A 19,128-nucleotide genomic window follows, 5' to 3' on the forward strand; every position below is an offset into this window, starting at 1 on the left:
TTTTCCTAGCTGCTCACCAACGTCAAATATTTCAACCTTCCAGTCTTTGCTGATTTGAAAACTTAAGAAGGTTTTTGTTTCAGTTTTGTTACTGTTTTATTAGTGAGTTTGTCCATGTTCTTTTGCATTCAGAATTTCTTTGTTGGTATTGTTACCTCATCTTTGGCTAATTTGGGGATGCCTTTTTCTTCTTAGCCACTTATGAGGAGATAACAGTTTTACTAAAAGGAACAAAGTTTCTTCAAAAGAATTGATTTAAATTCATATTTTACATTATTAAGGAAAGTAAAAAAATATGTAAAGAATTTATAAACATCTAAATATGAAAGTAAAAAACAAAGCTAATATTTAATAAAAACAAAGACATTTGGAAGAATACATTCTTGACACTTGAGTGTGTTAAGAACTCCCTGAACAATATATAAGGGGAAAAATTGGTCTATTTGAATACATTAAAGTGAAATATCTGTTTAATGTTGAATCGTATAAAATGTTGACAGAAAGCTGAGAAAATAGAATGTTTTTACAATAGGTATGAAAAGCAGAGGCTTAATCTAATACCTTCCAGCACATAAGCAAAAAAATATATGAATTCCATTTTTGAAAATTGGTAAAAGCACATGATCAGGCAATACATGGAAAAGGAACTAGGAGTAGTTATTAGGTATGGGAAAAGTTCTTAACACTATCAATTATCAGAAAAATCAAACAAAAGAGGAAAACATCCCTGATTGATAAGGATTAGGAAAAGTCATATTACAAAATAAATTATAGACAAAGATGGGGGAAATGGGAACCCTCTCTTCCCTGACTCCTCTGGCTAAAAGTATGTGTTGGTGCAGCTAGTTTTGAAATCTCGCTTTCTTGTGCTTTCTTATGCTTTATAAATACCTTATGATCAGGCAATTCCATAGCAGAAAAGTTCACACAGCAGACAAGAAGGCATCATGAGTATTTATCATATTCATTGTGGTATCAAAGAGATGAAAGTGTCTTAGGAGTTTGTCCTAGAAAATATAGTGGTGAGCAGTGTGCGCGCGCGCGCGCGCGCGCGCACACACACACACACACACACACACACACACTGACTAGAAGTTTGAAGGAATAAAATTATAATAATGTAGCTAGCTATTTAAAAATGTTGACTAAAACATGAAGTAAGACAAATAGGGGTCTTGCAGAGAGCACTTACTGAAAGGAAAAAAATTATCTACTTTCAACTAGACACGGGGTAAAAATGGAGATACATGCATGCATATTCATGTATGTAAACCTGTGAGCGTGAACAGGAAGAGGTTGCATTGTGCATTAGGCAGGGTTTTCCAGAGTAGTGGTTCTCAGCCTCCCTAATGCTGTGACCCTTCAATACAGTTCCTCACGTTGTGGTGACCCTCAACCATAAAATGATTTTATTGCTGCTTCATAACTGTAATTTTGCTACTGTTATGTTATGTTATGTTATGTTATGTTATGTTATGTTATGTTATGTTATGTCTGACATGCAGGAGGATATCTGATATGTGACCCCCTAAGTAGCCATGAGGCACAGGTTGAGAATTGCTGCTCTCGAGGAACAGAACCAATATAAAGTGTGTGTGTGTACCTATGTGCACATACACATGTGTACGAGAGGAGCTGGGTCACCTGCAGGCAGCTACTGATCCCGAGGCCATGTCGAAAGGCTGAACAGGCTGGCATCTGACGCCAGCATCAGGACAGATACACGCAGAAAGAAGAGGATCTCGCAAGGACGCACACTGAATTTCCTCTCAGACCTCTTGTTCAGGTGGTCCAGCATTGAACGGTGCCACCCACACTTAGCGAAGATCTTCATTAGTCACGTGTCAGCTTTCTCTGGAACAGCCCCTCCCTGTACCCCAAACACACCTGAGGACAGAGGCGCATGTCTCCAGCCCTATAAATCTCTTGAAGCCACCAAGTTAACAAGCACACTGACCCTCACAAGTAAGGAATAGTCTATGTGAATGTGTTTGCAGTAACCTGGGATAAGGCTCAAGGGGGGAATCCAAGGTTTCCTACTGCAGAAATCTAAATGATTTCAATTTGCATATTTGATCTCCAAGCATTTAATAATTTCACTGATTAGTTGCCGGAGATTTTTGTTGTTGTTGTTGTTGCTGGAGATTTCATTCTGATAAGTTGCTATGCTAATTGCTGTCCTCTTTGTCCTGTAGCAGGTTAAGCACGGCCCCTTGAAGGATGTGAGGAAATTCTACATCTGGTAGAAACTATGAGTGTGACTTTACTGGGAAGAAGGATCCCTGTAGATAAAGTCAATTATATCTGCAGATGTATCGTCTAGAGTTAGAGTGGGCTCAGATGCAGGAAGAAATGTATGACACCAGAGGAGACACCCGGGAAGAAGCAGAAGGCTACGCATATGTGCCACAAGCCAAGGAACACCTGCAGCTGCAAGGCATCATGGGAGTGTTGTCCCACAGGGCCTTGGAGGTGGGAGAAGAGCATGGCCCAGACAACACTTTGACTTTGGACTTCTGACCTCCAGGTCTGAGAAAAAATCCGTCTCTATTCTTCAAAGGCACTGAGTCTCTGGAACCTTTGCACAGAAGGCCCAGGGAACTGGAGCACAGTTCTTTCTTTTTGCCCACTGTCTCCTAGGAGGAACGATACTGTTCCCTTCATTGCTCCGTGAAGGACTGTTCCTCATTTGCTATATTTACCATTTCACCTTTCACCTGTTCTCCCCCACCTCACATCGGAGCAGCCATAACAACTACGACAGACCGGATGGCTAAGAAGCAGAGGACATTTATCCTGCGCAGTTCTGAAGGCTGGAAGTCTTCTAACCGTGCTCTGCCAGGTTTTGTGTTGGGAGGGGCCTAATTCCTTGTTCTCGCTGCCTATCACATACCTTAGAAGGGAAAGGGAGCTTTTGAACACCCCTAGAGACACTTATGAGGGCACTAACCCATTTGTGAGGGCTTTACCCTCAAAACAAATCACCTTCCAAGGGCTTCCACTTTGGGTGTTAAGGTTTCAGTGTTTGACTCTGGAGGAGAGAGAATTATTCAGTCTGTATCACTCAAGTGAGAGATCAAAGGCAATGCGAGAACTGACTCAGCTTGAGGACTGACTCAGCTTTAAGTTAAATCAAATCACATGGAACACTATTTAGTACCAGAGCTAATTAGTTAAAGAGTTGGGGAAACATGCATATAACAGCTAACATTCTCTCCCTCATCAAAGAGAAAGCAGGTTGCCTGTCAGAAAGCTGGCAATAGTATCTGGTTATTCATTTCATTTCATTTATTTATTTGCTTGGCTACTCACTTTTTAAGTGATGCCATTGTTTTCTTTTAGGCTTATGAAAACAACATTCCTTTAAAAGTGAATGAATATCAACGCAGTTCCCATAAAATCACCAACACAATTCTTTACAGAACTTGAAAGAAAAATTCTTAACTTCATATGAAATAACAGAAAACCCAGAATACCTAAAACAATCCTCTACAATAAAAGATCTTCTGGAGGTATCTCCATCCCTGATCTCAAGCTGTACTATAGAGCAACAGTAATAAAAACTGCATGGTACTGACATAGAAACAGACTGGTGGATCAATGGAATCAGATTGAAGACCCAGAAATAAACCCACACACCTATGGACACCTGATTTTTTTCTTTTTCCTTTTTTATTTTTTAAATTTATTACAATTTATTCACTTTGTATCCCAGGTGTAGCTCCCTCCCTCATTCTCTCCCACTCCTACCCACCCTCCCTCTTCTCCTCCCATGTCCCTCACCCAGTCCTCCTCTCCTTGCATCTGACCCTAATCTATCAGGTATCATTAGGACTGGATACATTGCCTTCCTCTGTGGCCCAGCAAGGCTGCACCCACCTGCAGGGGGAGGTGATCAAAGAGCCAGCCACTGAGTTCATGTCAGAGACAGCCTCTGTTCCCCTGACTAGGGAACCCACTTGGACACTGAGGTGCCATGGGCAACTTCTGTGCAGGGGTTCTTAGTTTATCCATGCATGGTCCTTGTTTGGAGTATCAGTCTCAGGAAAGACTCCTGTGCCCAGATTTCCTGGTTCTGTTGCTCTCCTTGTGTCTCTCCCAGGTCTTTCTATCTCCTCTTCCCCTTTTTTCATAAGATTCCCTGCATTCTGCCCAAAGTTTGGCTGAGTCTCAGCATCTGCTTTAATAACTTGCTGGGTAGAGTCTTTCAGAGGCCCTCTGTGGTAGGCTCCTGTCCTGTTTCCTGTTTTCTCTCTCTTTCAATGTCTATCCTGTTTGCCTTTCTGAATGAGGACTGAGCATCTTACCCAGGGTCCTCTTTCTTGCTTAGCATCAGGGAAATACAAATCAAAATGACCCTGAGATATCACCTTACACCCATCAGAATGGGTGTAAGATTAAAAACTCAAGTGGCAACACATGCTGGAGAGGATGTGAAGAGAGGGGAATCCTCTTCTGTTGCTGGTGGAAATGTAAACTGGTAAAACCACTTTGGAAATCAATCTGGCATTTTCTCAGACAATTAGAAATAATGCTTCCTCAAGATCCAGCTATAGCACTCCTAGGCATATATCCAAAAGATGCTCGAGTACACAAGGACATTTGCTCAACCATGTTTGCAGCAGCTTTATTTGTAATAGCCAGAACTTGGAAACAACCCAGATGTCCCTCAACTAAGGAATGGATACAGAAATTGTGGTACATTTACACAATGAAATACTACTCAGCTATTAAAAACAAGGAAAACATGAAATTTGCAGGCAAATGGTGGGATCTAGAAAAGATCATCCTGAGTGAGGCATCCCAGAAGCAGAAAGACACACATGGTGCATACTCACTTATAAGTGGATATTAGACATATAATATAGAATAATCATACAAAACTCTGGATACCTGATTTTTTTACAAAGAAGCCAAAACCATACAATGGAAAAAAACTGAGCATCTTCAGCAAGTGGTACAGGTCTAACTGGAAGTCCACATGAGAAAAATGCAAACAGACCCATATCTATCACCCTACACAAAATTAAAGTCCAAGTGGGTCAACGATCTCAACATAAAACCAGACACACTAAATCTGTTGGAAGAAAAAAGTGGGGAAGAGACTTGAACTCAACAGCACAGGAGACAGCTTCCTGAACAAAACACCAACAGCTCAGGCTCCGAGATCTACAATTAATAAATGGGTCCCAGCAAAGCTGAAAATCTTCTGTAAAGCAAAGAACACAGTCAACAGAACAAAACAGATTGGGAAAAGATCTTCACCAACCCTACATCTGACAGAGGGTAATATCCAGATTATAGAAAGAACTCAAGAAATTAGACACCAACAAACCAGATAATCCAATTAAAAATGGGTTACAGAGCTAAGCAGAGAATTCTCAACAGAGGAATATAGAACGATAGAGAAACACTTAAAGAAATGCTCAACAACCTTAGTCATCACGGAAATGCAAATCAAAACAACTCTGAGATGAATGGGGAGGAGGTCCCCCCCATCAGTGGACTTGGAAAGGGGCACGGTGGAGATGAGGGAGGGAGGGAGGGAGGGACTGGGAGGGAATGAGGGATCGGGACACGGCTGGGATACAGAGTTAATAAAATGTAACTGATAAAAAAAAAATAAAAAAAAAAAGAAACTGCAGATTCCCAGCAAAAAAAAAAAAAAAAAAAAAAAACAAACTCTGAGATTCCATCTTACACCGATCAGAATGACTAATTAATAAATGGGACCTAATGGAACATGCTGTAGAGAAAGGGAAACCCTCCTCCATTTCTGGTGGGAACGGAAACTGTACAACAACTTTGGAAATCAATCTGGCACTTTCTCAGAAAATTGGGAATAGCACTACTTCAAGATTAAGCTATAACACTTCTGGGCATATATCCAAAAGATGTCCCACGATTCAATAAGGCCATTTGCTCAATTATGTCATAGCAGCTTTATTTGTAATAGCCAGAATCTGGAAACAACCTAGATTCGCCTCAACAGAGGAATGGATACAGAAATTGTGGTACATCTACACAATGGAATACTACTCAGCTATTAAAAGCAAGGAAATCATGAAATTTGCAGGCAAATGGATAGCATCAGGAAAGATCATCCTGAGTGAAGTAACCCAGAAACAGAAAGACACGCATGGTATATGCTCGCTTGTAAGTGGATATTAGCTGTATAATATAGCATAGCCATCTTTAGACCTAAAGAAGTTAAACACTAAGATGGACTCTAGGGAGGATGCTTAAATCTCATTCAGAATGGCAAACAAGATAGAACCATTAGTGGTGAAAGAGAGGAAACAGGATGGGAGCCTACTATAGAGGGTCCTCTGAAAGGCTCCACTCAACAGGGGATCAAAGCAGATGCAGAGACTCAACACTAAACTTTGGGCAGAGCACAAGGAGACTTATGGAAGAAGAGAGGTATGGGGATAGAGGAACATGGAGGGGACCCAGGAGCCCCACAAGGAGACCAACAAAGCTAAAGAATCTGAGCCCAGAGGGTCCTGCAGAGACTAGTGCACCAACCGAGGACCGTGAATGGAGAAGACCCCATGCTCAGATGTGGCCAATTGGCAGCTCAGCCTCCATGTGGATCTCTGAGTGAGGAGATCAGAGGCTGCCTCTATCATGAACTCAGTTGACTGCTCTGTGATCACTCATTCCTGATGATGCAGCCTTGCCAGGCCATGGAGAAGAGGATCCAGGCAGTCCTGAGGAGACTTAACAAGCTATGGGCAGATGGCAATGGTGGAGAACTCTCCCTTTCGGTGGATTAGGGTAAGGAGATAGAGGGAAAAAGGGATGGAGGGTGGGGCTGGGGGGAGTTGAGGGAGGGGGCTTTAATTGGGATATATAATGAATAAATTGTGAAAAAAATAATAAAAAAGAAAAAAGTAAATGAATATAAATTAAAAGACAAGTTATTTTAAAAGATAAATAATAAGGAAATAGCCATAGAGCTAGAGATAATGTAAGGATGAGAAAGTATACAGAGGGGAGAAATAGGATTTCTAACCTGAAAAACTGATCAAGGTGTTCTTTTTAAGAGAAGGCCCTTAGAGAATACTAGGCATGTTTAAAAAGCCACAGAAAACATTATTTTATAAGCTTATCCATACACACACACACACACACACACACACACACACACACACACGCACATACAAAGTTTAGATGTAGTTACACTTTACAGTGTGATAATCTTCTCCCCAAGAGCTGCAAACTAACAAAAACCTCAGTGCTGGACAGGTGAAACATCCCTTGGAATTGGCTATGCGGTCCAGTCATCCTCCTAGAGCATGGCTGTCGTGCTTCAGGGGCCACAGACTGCATCACCGCTACTACCATTTCCCTAAACTAATATAATTTTAATTGCATGTTAAGTAATTATCCTTATGTCCCACAGATAAGTGTTGCTCTCAGTCCTCATCAAGAAAGAGGTTTTTTTTGTTTTTGTTTTTGTTTTTTTAATTGTTGTTCGCAACAGATGGAGTCTTCTCAAAGTCTACACAATTCATGGAAATGCAGAGAATAAAACGACTATGGGGTTCCTAAACCCAACTGCTACATCTGCAATGGAACCTCTACACGTAGCGTTCAGGAAACTTCTTAGAAAAGGAAGTAGGGCTATTTTAAGAAGCAGAGGATCTGGACACCCACTGCAAAATAATGTCTTCAAGAAGCTGCACCCACGGCATTTCAACAGTCCCATTGCTTAAGACCTGCATAATGACAGTGGCAGTTGACATTGCCAATGTGGATGAGAGAAATTTCCTAAGACTCCATCACCAGATGAAGAGCTCTAGCCAATCCATGGGTGCTGTGTGAGGGAGACTCAGTTTTCTCTAGGGACAAGCCCTCTTAGGATACCTAATCCCAGATGGTTGGCCCTAAACACATATACATGTGAGCAGCATTAAAAGGACTCAAGAGGGTTTCATTTCTGTATGTATATGTGAGCAACAATAATGCAGATGAAAGGATTATGAACTGGAGAGGGAATGGGGAGGGGACATGGGAGGAGTTGGAAGGATAGGGAGAAATTCTGTAAACACAGTACCATGTATGTGATCCTCAAACATTTAAATTAAAATAAAAAGAATTCTGGGGCTGGGACCCAGATGAGCAGATCAAAAATATCTGGGGCTTGCTATGTAGCCCAGTGGGTAAGAGTTCCTGCTGTGCAAACATTAAGTCCTGACAACTCTGAAGGGCCATTTTCTTGAAGCAAGAACGTTCCTGTCGCTCCAACTTCTAAGTGTCAGCAGCTCAGGGACTCAGGTTGCAGACTTCTTTGGTGATCTCATCCTTTGTTGTCATGTTATTATGCCACTCCTGGACTCCTTCTAACTACTTGTCTACTCAACATTTCCACGGCAGTATCTCATGCACACCTGTTTCCCTCTCCTAAACATACAGCACCTTTGGTTCAGAATGAGCATGTGTTTTCCCCCACACCACGGGGTTCTCCAGCAGCACCAGGTGTCCCGTGGCTGAAAGCAGTTCCAAGACTAACCAGTGCTAATGAGGATCACAGAGATTAAGGACATAATGCCTTAAGAATGTCCCCTACCTCCACTCCAGGGAGCAATTGCCAGTCCTAGGGTGTTAACCTATGTTTTTTGAGTGGCTAGTTGCAAGTTGGGATTCCCACGAGCCCCTTCTCAGGGGCCTTACTTTGCTGAGATGGCTCACAGAACTCAGGTAACGAAATTTCCACTCGTTTCCTAATAAAAGACACGATAAAGGACCCATGTGACTAGTCAGATACAGAGAAACTCTAGAAGAACCTTAAGTATAGAAGATGCAACACCACCCCAGCATGTTTGCCAGCTTGGAGCTGTGTGGGTTGGTGGTGGTTTTAATTATGCAAGAAGGATCAGTTACTAACTCCCTCACAGAAGATGGTGGTAGAGCCGACAATCTCAAGCTTCTAAACATGGTTTGATCTTTTTGATGACCAGCCCTCATCAAGGATCCCAGCAAAAGTCACCTCGGTACAGTAAGCAATAATACTGTAACTCACGACATTCCAAAGAGTTTGGGGCTCTGTGCCAGGAACCAGAGTCATAGACCACATATCAGAACAAAAGATTCTTCGGTAGCACCCACATTACCCCAGAAAATTACAAATGTTTTAAGAGTTCCGTTTCGTTTGTCACAAATAAGTTGGAACCTGTTTTTTTTTTAATGTGTTAGAGAATGTTTTATTTTGATTTATTTTATTTTTATTTATGTGAATGGATGATTTTCCCACATGTCTGTGTATCTCCTGCATGCAGTGCCCCTAGAAGCCATAAGAAGACTAAACTGAATAGGAGCAACAACATATTCTTCTGAATATTTCTATTGGTGCATTTTATTGTGTTTCAGAGAAACAAATTTTTTTCAAGTATGTGAAGTGGAAGTGTCTGGTTTCTTTGAAGACTCAGACGAATCAGGTCATGTTTTGTTAGAAGCTGTCTTGTGAGAGGGCATGTGATGTTTCGCTGTGAGCTCTCTCATGCGAAGGGTGTGACTTTGGCCAGCTGAGAACATCCATGGGTGGATTCCGAGGAAAGGAGATAGAAGCCCACAGACAGTGAGACATCGCTTTTTGGATTGGCATCACAGCTCTGATCTTTGTGCTTTGACACTGACTTTGCAGAGAGAAACATCCCAAAGAACTGCTTAGTGAGTCTTGTAGCTTTCACTGACTTGTCCCAATCCTCTAGGTTGTGACGATTCATGTTGCTGCTTGGTGTTGGCCTTTGGACTGGACCGCTGGGTATCAGGAAACCCAAGAGTGGACTCACCCCAAGAAACTACTTCCAAAAAGGTCTGCAACCCCCTTTATCTAATAACCGTCTTTCTCCCCTACCTCTGGCCAGTGGGTGGAAGGGAGGTAGATGCGTTTAAGAACCCTAAATAAAACAGGTTTGATGAAAAATCTAAGCTTACAAGGATATAATGAACTTTGACCACTCATCCCTCCCATTCCTTTTCTTTCACCCTACTCCTTTCTTTCCCTAGTTTCTCCTTTGCTTTAATGTTACACACACACACACACACACACACACACACACACACACACACACAGAGAGAGAGAGAGAGAGAGTTTAAAAAATAAAATTGAGCGTGTGTGTGTGTGTGTGTGTGTGTGTGTGTGTGTGTGTTTGTGTGTAGTCCTGTAGGAGGCCAGAAAAGAACAACAGATCTGGAACCGGAGTTTTAGTCAGCTGTGAGCTGCCAGGTGGGTGCTGGAAATCAAACCCTGGTCCTCTTCAGAAACAGCCTGTGCTCTTAACCACAGAGCCATTTCTCCAGTCCCAGTTCTGCTCATTTTTATAGGATTCAATAAAGAATTTTAGGACCCACACATGAGAAAACATGCTCTATTTGTCATTCTGTGTCTGACTTATTTCACGTAGTACAATCTCCAAGGTGCATTCATGTCCCAGCCAATGATGTAATACCTTTCTTCTTTATGAGTGACTAAAACTGCATGTATGTATTCCACATCTTTATCCACTGTCTCCTGACAAACACTGTGGCTCATTCTATAAGTTGGCTATTGTGAACAGTGCTGCACGGGTGTGCGTCTGTCTCTGTGTATGTTGACTTACACATTCAACATACACTTACATGTTCTTCAGGTATATGGTCAGGGGTAGTGTAGCTGGGTCAGATGGAAATTCTGCTTTTAGTTTCTAGAATAACCTCAGCATTGACTAGCGTCATGGCTGGACCGAATTATATCCCACCAGCCGCGACAAAGGACTCCTCCATCCTCACCGACATTTGTTCTATTTATTTGCTTAATGGAAGCCGTTCTGACTAGGATGTGTAGAATCCTATTACTGTCTCAAATCACATTTCCCTAATTCCTAAGGATGCTGAACACCTTTAATGTGTTTATTGGCCATCTTTATGTCATCTTTTAAGAGCTATCTATTCATTTAATTAGCTTATTTATTGCCTGGGTTTTGTTTGTTTGTTTGTTTGTTTTGTGTTTTGGTATTTACTTTTTGAGTTGTTTATAAATTTTACTCATTTTTGAGACAGGATCTCACTAGAAAGGCTGGCTTCAAACTCATTGAGACCTGCCTGCTCCTGTCTTTTGAATGTTAGAATTGAAGATGCACACTATCAGCCTGAAGGCATTATATATTTTAGAAATTAATAGTTTGTCAGATCTATAGATGGCAAACATTTTCCCCATCCTGTAGCTTGTCCCCTCACTCTGCATTTTCTAATTTCATCCAATCCCATTTATTCAAGTATTTTTTATTTTTTTTATTGATTTTTTTTGTGAGCTTCACATTGTGTGCCCCAGTTCCACTCATTGCCCTGTCCCATCACATCTGCCCTTCACCCTTGCAACCTCCCCCCAAAATAAACACACACATACACACACACACACACACACACACACACACACACACACCATACCATCATGGAAGTTGAAAATAGAGTTTTTCCAAGCTGGAGACCTATGGCAGAGTAATCTCCTGGGAGAATATGGGGATAACTCTACCTGAGACTCCTAGCTGAGGTAAAAATGGAGACTGAGGAGACCACCTCCTAGGCAGGTGGAACTTCCAGTGGAAGGAGAGGGACACCAACCCACCCACAAAACCTTCAACCCCAAATGTACCCTGCATACAGGATGTACAGGGATAAAGATGGAGATGTACAGGGATAAAGATGAAGCAGAGAAAGAAGAAATGGCCAGCCAATGACTGGCTCAACCTGAGACCCACCCCATAGAAAAAAGCCAACCCCTGACACTATTAATGATACTCTGCTATGCTTGCAGACAGGGGCCTAGCATGGCTGTCTTCTGAGAGGCTCCACCCAGTACCATAATGAAACAGATGTTGAGACCCACAGCCAAACATTAGGTGGACCTAGGGAAGTCTTGTGGAGGAGTGTGGGGAAGGATAGAAGGTCCCGGAGAGGACAAGAACCCCTCAAAAAGACCAACAGTGTCAACTAACCTAGGCCCATAGGGGCTTAACAGAGACTGAAGCACCATCCGAAGAGCATGCATGGACTGGACCTAAGACTGTGACACACGACACATATGTAACTGAAGGGCAGCTTGGCCTTCATGTGGGTCCCCCAGCAACAAGGAGAGTGTGGGTTGTATCTGACATGGACTTAGTTGCCTGCTTTCGAATCACTTTCCCCTAGCTGGGCTGCCTTGCCTGCCTCTACGGAAGAGGATGAATTAAGTCCTGATAGACTTGATGGGCTGGGGTGGGTTTTTAAAGGCGTGGTGGGGGGCTTTTCTTGATAGAAGGGAAAGGGGGAAGAAAGTAGGGTGTGGGGCTTGGAGAAGAGGAAGGAGGGGGTTGTGATCAGGATGTAAAAATGAATAAATGAATAAACTTATTTTTTTTAAAGGAAATAGGGTTTTTCATATGATAATGCTGATTATAGTTTCCCTTCTCCCAACTCTTCCCAGATCCTTTCCATCCACCCAAATCGATACCCTTTCTTTCTCTCTTTCTCATTAGAAAACAAATGGACATCTAATGAAATGAAATAAGATTAAATAGAAACAAACCAAAATAGGACAAAACAAACAGAAAAAACAGCTAAAAGAAAAAAAGTGCAAGAAACAAATACAGACTCAGAGATACACACATTTGCACATACAGATATCCTATAAAAACACAAAATTGTAAACCATAATATATATACAAAAGACCTGAAGTTAAAAAAAAAAAATGTCCTGACAAAGCAATCTGGGAAAAAACACTTCCAAAAATGCTGTTGAGTTCATTTTGTGTTGGCCATCTACTGTTGGGCATGAGGCCTGTCCTTAAGTGTGGTTTGTGTACCTGGTGAGATTCCAGTGGAGAAAACTATGTTTTTCTTTTGAACAGTTATCAGTTGAAGATAGCTTCTGAGTTAGAGATGGGAGCATGTGTCTATTTCCCTTCTAATAGCTGGGACCTCATCTCCACCCATGCCCCTCCCCCAGTCCACTGATAGGGGAGCTCTTCCTCTCCTTCCTTCTGATCCTAGTCTATCAGGTCTCATCAGAAGTGGCTGCATTGTCTTCTTCTGTGGCCTGGTAAGGCTGCTCCCCCTCAGGGAGAGGTGATCAAAGAGCAGGCCAATCAGTTCGGGTCAAAGACAGTCCCTGTTCCCATTACTATGGAACCCACTTGGACACTGAACTGCCATGGGCTACATCTGTGCAGGGGTTCTAGGTTATCTCCATGAATGGTCCTTGGTTGGAGTATCAGTCTTAGAAAAGAACCCTGTGCCCAGATTTTTTTGGTTCTGTTGCTCTCTTTGTGGATCTCCCATCCTCTCCAGGTCTTACTATTTCCCACTTCTTTCATAAGATTCCCTGCAATCTGCCCAAAGGTTGGCTTTAGAATCTGCTTTGATACCTTGCAGGGTAGAGTCTTTCAGAGGCCCTCTGTGGTAGGCTCCTGTCCTGTCCCCTGTTTTCTCCCTCTTCAGATATCCATCCTCTTTGCCTTTCTGAATGGCCAACATTACCTTTTTACTCTAACACTTTCAGCCCCAATCAAACACCTGTGTCTTTCGCTCCGGCCTTTACTGTACAACATCTCCAATATGTTCACTTCAGTTCTGAGGCCACTTCTGATGTGTTACATGCTGTTCTGCAACTGCCAAGATGAAGACAAAAGCTGGCGGTCCGAAGAACTCTTAACTCCTGGAATGTTTGTTCCTGCCCCCCTGTGCCTAATGAATAGTTAGTTATCTTTGAAGCCTCAGACAAAATGTTCCAGCAACCTATGAGGCTTTTCTGTACATGCTGAGACAAAACCATTCCCTTATTCCTCTGCCATTTACCCAGCACCAGCATACTGCAGAGCATGGAACTCATTCCTAGTTCAAGCAACACTGCCTCTTATCAAAACAGGCCTTAGTTTAAAAAAATAATGCCATTTGGACTAACCAATGTACTTGATGATGGCGGCACTGGGCCTCAAGACCAAGGAAGGAATAGAAAGAGTGAAGGAGATAAGGGAATTTTGAATACATAGTGCTGAGATAAGTCACAGGTAGTAAACCGATTGAGAAAACATATCTTTAAGAAATCAACCCATATGGATTTGGCAAGATGGCTTAGTGAGTAAAGGCGCTGGCTGCCAAGCCTGACAGCTTGAGATCAGCTCCCACAATCCACATGGTGGAAGGGGAAAACCAATTTTCACATATTATCCTCTGACCTCCATATAAGTATCATGGCACATGTGTGTGTGTGTGTGTGTGTGTGTATACACATCACGTTGTTCCTCAGGCATAGGGGGCAGGAACAAACATTCCAGGAGCTCAGGAATTTGTCGTCTTTCAATGTCAGCCACAGAAAAATGTGTGACACATGTCTGTATGATACTACAATGAACATATTCACGTCAGTAAAGGCCAAAGGAAAAGACACAGGTGTCTGATGGGAGCTGAATGTGTTAGGGTGAAAAGATGAAGGTAGAAAAGAATACAAAAGGGTACAAAAAGGTGTGGAGGGCTTTACAGGACACGCCAAGGGCTTCCTACTTTACCCTAAAATTCTGGGATGGGGTAAGCATGTTCTGTGAACAGTTTCAAGCACATGGTCACACTGGCATTTTGGGAGATCATTCTGTGTGGTGTTCTGTGTAGTTCAAAGCAGGCCAACCCAGGGGCAGGGGTAGCAACAGGAGTCCTGAACATGATTCCTAGGAAATATGTGCTAAAGTTGGATTCTTACCAATGAGCAGCTACTTTCCCACACCCGGCCTGGTTTCTGTGGAAATCCCCAGAAGGATTCTCAGTGGTATTATGTAAAAACCTGTTCTTTTCTTTCTCCTCCAGGACTTGGGAGTCCACACTTGCTATGTGCCAAGTGTGATGGAGAAGTGAGTGGGGGCTGACAGGGCTGTAAGCAGGGAACGGGGTAGGCTAATTACACATGCCTATGACATTCCTGGCTACGGGGATAACAGACGATCCTGAAGCCAGTGCCTACACAAGTGAGAGCCATATGATGTTTCTGACTGCAAAAGTTCTTTCTGGACACAGACATCACTCTTTCTCTCCAGAGAATAAGAAGCTGTTCTTCCTACTCAAATGGCCTTAGAGAACTCCCTTACCCCATTACCTACACACTCAATGTTTGTAACACTTCACGAGGCCACCCTAGCTTACAAAGTCCTTGGCTTTTACTTATGAACCAGCTGCTGTGTGAGGGAAACCAAAGTCTGCTTCACAAAGTTTTCAAGAGACAGAAAGTGAAGGGGAAAAAAATAACAATGAGGATAATAATAATACAGAAAGCCAGCCAAAAGGAAGATAAATACCAGACAATTAGCTATACAATACTAATAAATACCAGACAATTACCAGACAATCAGCACTGATAAATACCAGACAATTAGGTGTGTGTGTGTGCATGTGATTTCAGCAAAAGTGGGAAAGCTATATCTGTGCACAGGTGTTTTGTAATTCAATGTCTAGATAAACAGCTGAGTCACAGCCCTGTTTCTCTGTCACGGAAAACAAAAAAACCCAGTACCTAAATATGTACTGTCTGACCTCCATTATCAACTTTCCCTAAGGATTCCCAGTGATTTGAAAAGAGAAAGAAAGGGAGAAGGAGAGATTAAAAAAATAAATAAAAATAGTAATTTTGTCTTAAGTGGTTTAGAAACTCTATGGGAAGAAAGCCCAATAGGCTATCTAAAGTTTTATTTATATAATAAGGAGGAGCATGTAACCACAGAATGTTCCTCCTTGATGAGTGGGTTTGATACCATCACCAAAAGGTATGAACTCACATGAATCTAGAGGAAAGAAGCACAAAGTCAAACATATCCAGAACTTCATTGTCTAATAGGCCCATTAAAGAAGTAACAACAACAACAACAACAACAACAAATCAAAGTGAATTTAATTCTGTATTTTGTTTAATCCAATGCATTAAAATTATCATCTCAATATGTCTCAACATATTATTATTATTATTCCATTATTAATGCATTCATTATGTATTTTTCACACTATGCCTTATAGATTATAGCACATCTCACGACTAGCCACAATTTTGGGACCCATGTGACAAGTGGCTGCCATACTGGAAAATGCAGCTCTAGATTTTCTTGACTTCTTCATGATGTTCTTAACCATATCTTCAAGAACAAATATTAGTTTTGTATAGCTATTTTTTTTAACAAGGGTGTCCATTGCTCTGATAGCTTAAGAACAAAATAAGATATAAAGAAAAGCAAATGGACCCAAGAAACAAGCTGAAATAGCAATTCTAATATCTAATAAAATAGACTTTCAACCAAACTTAATCAAAAGAGATGGAGAAGAACACTTCATACTCATCAAAGGCAAAATCCACCAAGATTACATCTCAATTCTGAATATTTATGCTCCAAATGCAAGGGTACCTACTTTCATAAAAACAACAACAACAACAAACAAACAAACAAACAAACAAAAAACATTACTAAGCTAGGTGCTGTGGCACATGCCTGTAATCCTAGCACTTGGGGAGACAGAGGCAGGAGGATCTCTGTGAGTTCAAGGCCAGCTTGGTCTACAAAGTGAGTTTGGGACCCCCCCACACACCACACACACACAAAGCTTAAATCACACAATGATCCTCATACATTAACAGTGGGAGACTTCAACACCCCACTCTTACCAAAGGACAGGTCATCAAAACATAACTAAATAGAGAAATAATGACATCATGAATCAAATGAACCAAACAGATACCTACAGAACATTTCTACCCAATCACAAAAGAATGTATCTTATTCTCAGCACCTCACAGAACCTTCTACAAAACTGACCAGATACTTGGTCACAAAGAAAGCTTCAACAGATACAAGAAGATTGAGATAACTAACCTCTTTTATCTTATCAGACCACCATGGTTTAAAGCTGGACTTCAACAACAATGGAAACAATAGAAAGCCTACAAACTCATGGAAACTGAACAACTCTCTACTCAATGACCACTGGGTCAATGAAGAAATAAAGAAAGGAATTAAATACTTTCTAGAATGCAATGAAAATGAAGGAACAGTATACCAAAACTTATGGACACGATGAAAGCAGTGTTACAAGGAACATTCATGGCACTAAACGCCTTCATAAATAACAAGGAAAGGATCTCAAACTGGTAACTTAACAGCACACCTGAAAGCTCTAGAACAAAAAGAAGCAAACACACTCAGGAGAAGTAGTTGGCAGGAAATAATCAAACTCAGGGCTGAAATTAATAAATCAGAAACAAAGAAACCAATACAAAGAATCTACAAAACCAAGAGCTGTTTTTTTGAGAAAACCAATAGGATAGAAGAAAAACTTTTAGTCAACCTAACTAAAAGGAAGAAAGAAAAATATTCAAATTACCAAAATCAGAAATGAAATAAGGGGACATAACATATACTGAAGAAATCCAAAAAATCAGTAGGTCTTACTTCAAAAACCAGTATTCAGTAAAATTGGAAAATCTAAATGAAATACACAGTTTTCTCAATAGATACCACTTACCAAAGTTAAACCAAGATCAGGTAAACAATTTAAATAGACCTATAACCCCTAAGGAAATAGAAGCAGTCATTAAAACTCTCCCAAACAAACAAACAAAACAAAAACTCCCCAAAACAAAAACAAAATAACAACAACAAAACATAGAGCCAGGTGGATTTAGTGCAGAATTCTACCAGACTTTTAAAGAGGAGATAACACCAACTATTCCATAAAACAGAAATAAAAGGAACATTGCAAAACTCATTCTGTGGGGCCATAGTCACCCTGATACCTAAATCACACAAAGACTCAACAAAGAAAGAATTTCAAACCAATCTCCCTTATGAACATTGATGCAGAAATACTCAATAAACTACACAAAAACCAAATCCAAAAACTCATCAAAAACATCATCCAAAATGATCAAGTAGGCTTCATCCCAGGAATGCAGGGATGGTTCAACATATGAAAATGCATCAATGGAATCTACTATATAAACAAACTGAAAGAAAAAAAACCTCACATGATCATCTCATTAGATGCTGAAAAAGCCCTTAACAAAATCCAACACCCCTTCATGTTAAAAGTTTTGGAAAGAATTGGGTGCAGTGGCACATGCCTATAGTCCCAGCACTCAGGGAGGCAGAAGCAGGAGGATCTTTCTGAATTAGAGGCTAGCATGGTCTACAAAGTGAGTCCAGGACAGCTAAAGCTACACAGAGAAACACTGTCTCGGGGGAAAAAAAGATTAGGAATACAAGGGAATATTAGGGATACAAGGTCCATACCTAAACATAACAAAGGCTGCATACAGCAAGTCAATAACCAACATCAAATTAAATGAAGAGAAAACTAAAGAAATTCCACTGAAACCAGGAACAAGACAAGGCTACCCACTCTCTCTGTATCTAGTCAATACAGTACTTGAATTTTTAGAATTTCTAGCCAGAGCAGTAAGACAACTAAAGGAGATCAAGGGGATATAAATTGGAAAAGAAGAAGCCAAAGTATCATATTCACAGATGATATGATAGAATTCATTAGTGACACCCCAAAATTTTACCAGAGTATTCCTCCAGCTGATAAACACCTTTAGTAAAGTGGCTGGATACAAAATCAATCTTAAAAAAAATCAGTAACCTTCCTGTATACAAACAATAAACAGTGTGAGAAAGAAATTAAGGAAACAACACCCTTAACAATACTCACAAATAATATAAAATATCTTTGTGTAATACTAACAAAGCAAGTGAAAGACCTGTATGAGAAGAAATTCAAGTCTCTGAAGAAAGAAATTAAAGATATCAGAAGATGGAAAGATCTCTCATGGATTGGTAGGATGAACATAGTAAAAATGACATCTTATAAAAAACAATCTACAGCTTCAACACCATTAAAATTCTAACACAATTCTTTACAGACTTTGAAAGAACAATTCTCAACTTCATATGGAAAAACAAAACAAAACAAAACAAAACAAAAACTCAGCATAGCTAAAACAATCTTGTACAACAAAATAACTTCTGGAAGTATCTCCATCCCTGATTTCAAGTTGTACTACAGAGCAATAGTAACAAAACCCACACAATATTGGCATAAAACAGACAGGTTGTTTTATGGAGTAGAATCCAA

Source organism: Meriones unguiculatus, chromosome 1 (assembly GCF_030254825.1).
Source record: "Meriones unguiculatus strain TT.TT164.6M chromosome 1, Bangor_MerUng_6.1, whole genome shotgun sequence".
NCBI lineage: Eukaryota > Metazoa > Chordata > Mammalia > Rodentia > Muridae > Meriones > Meriones unguiculatus.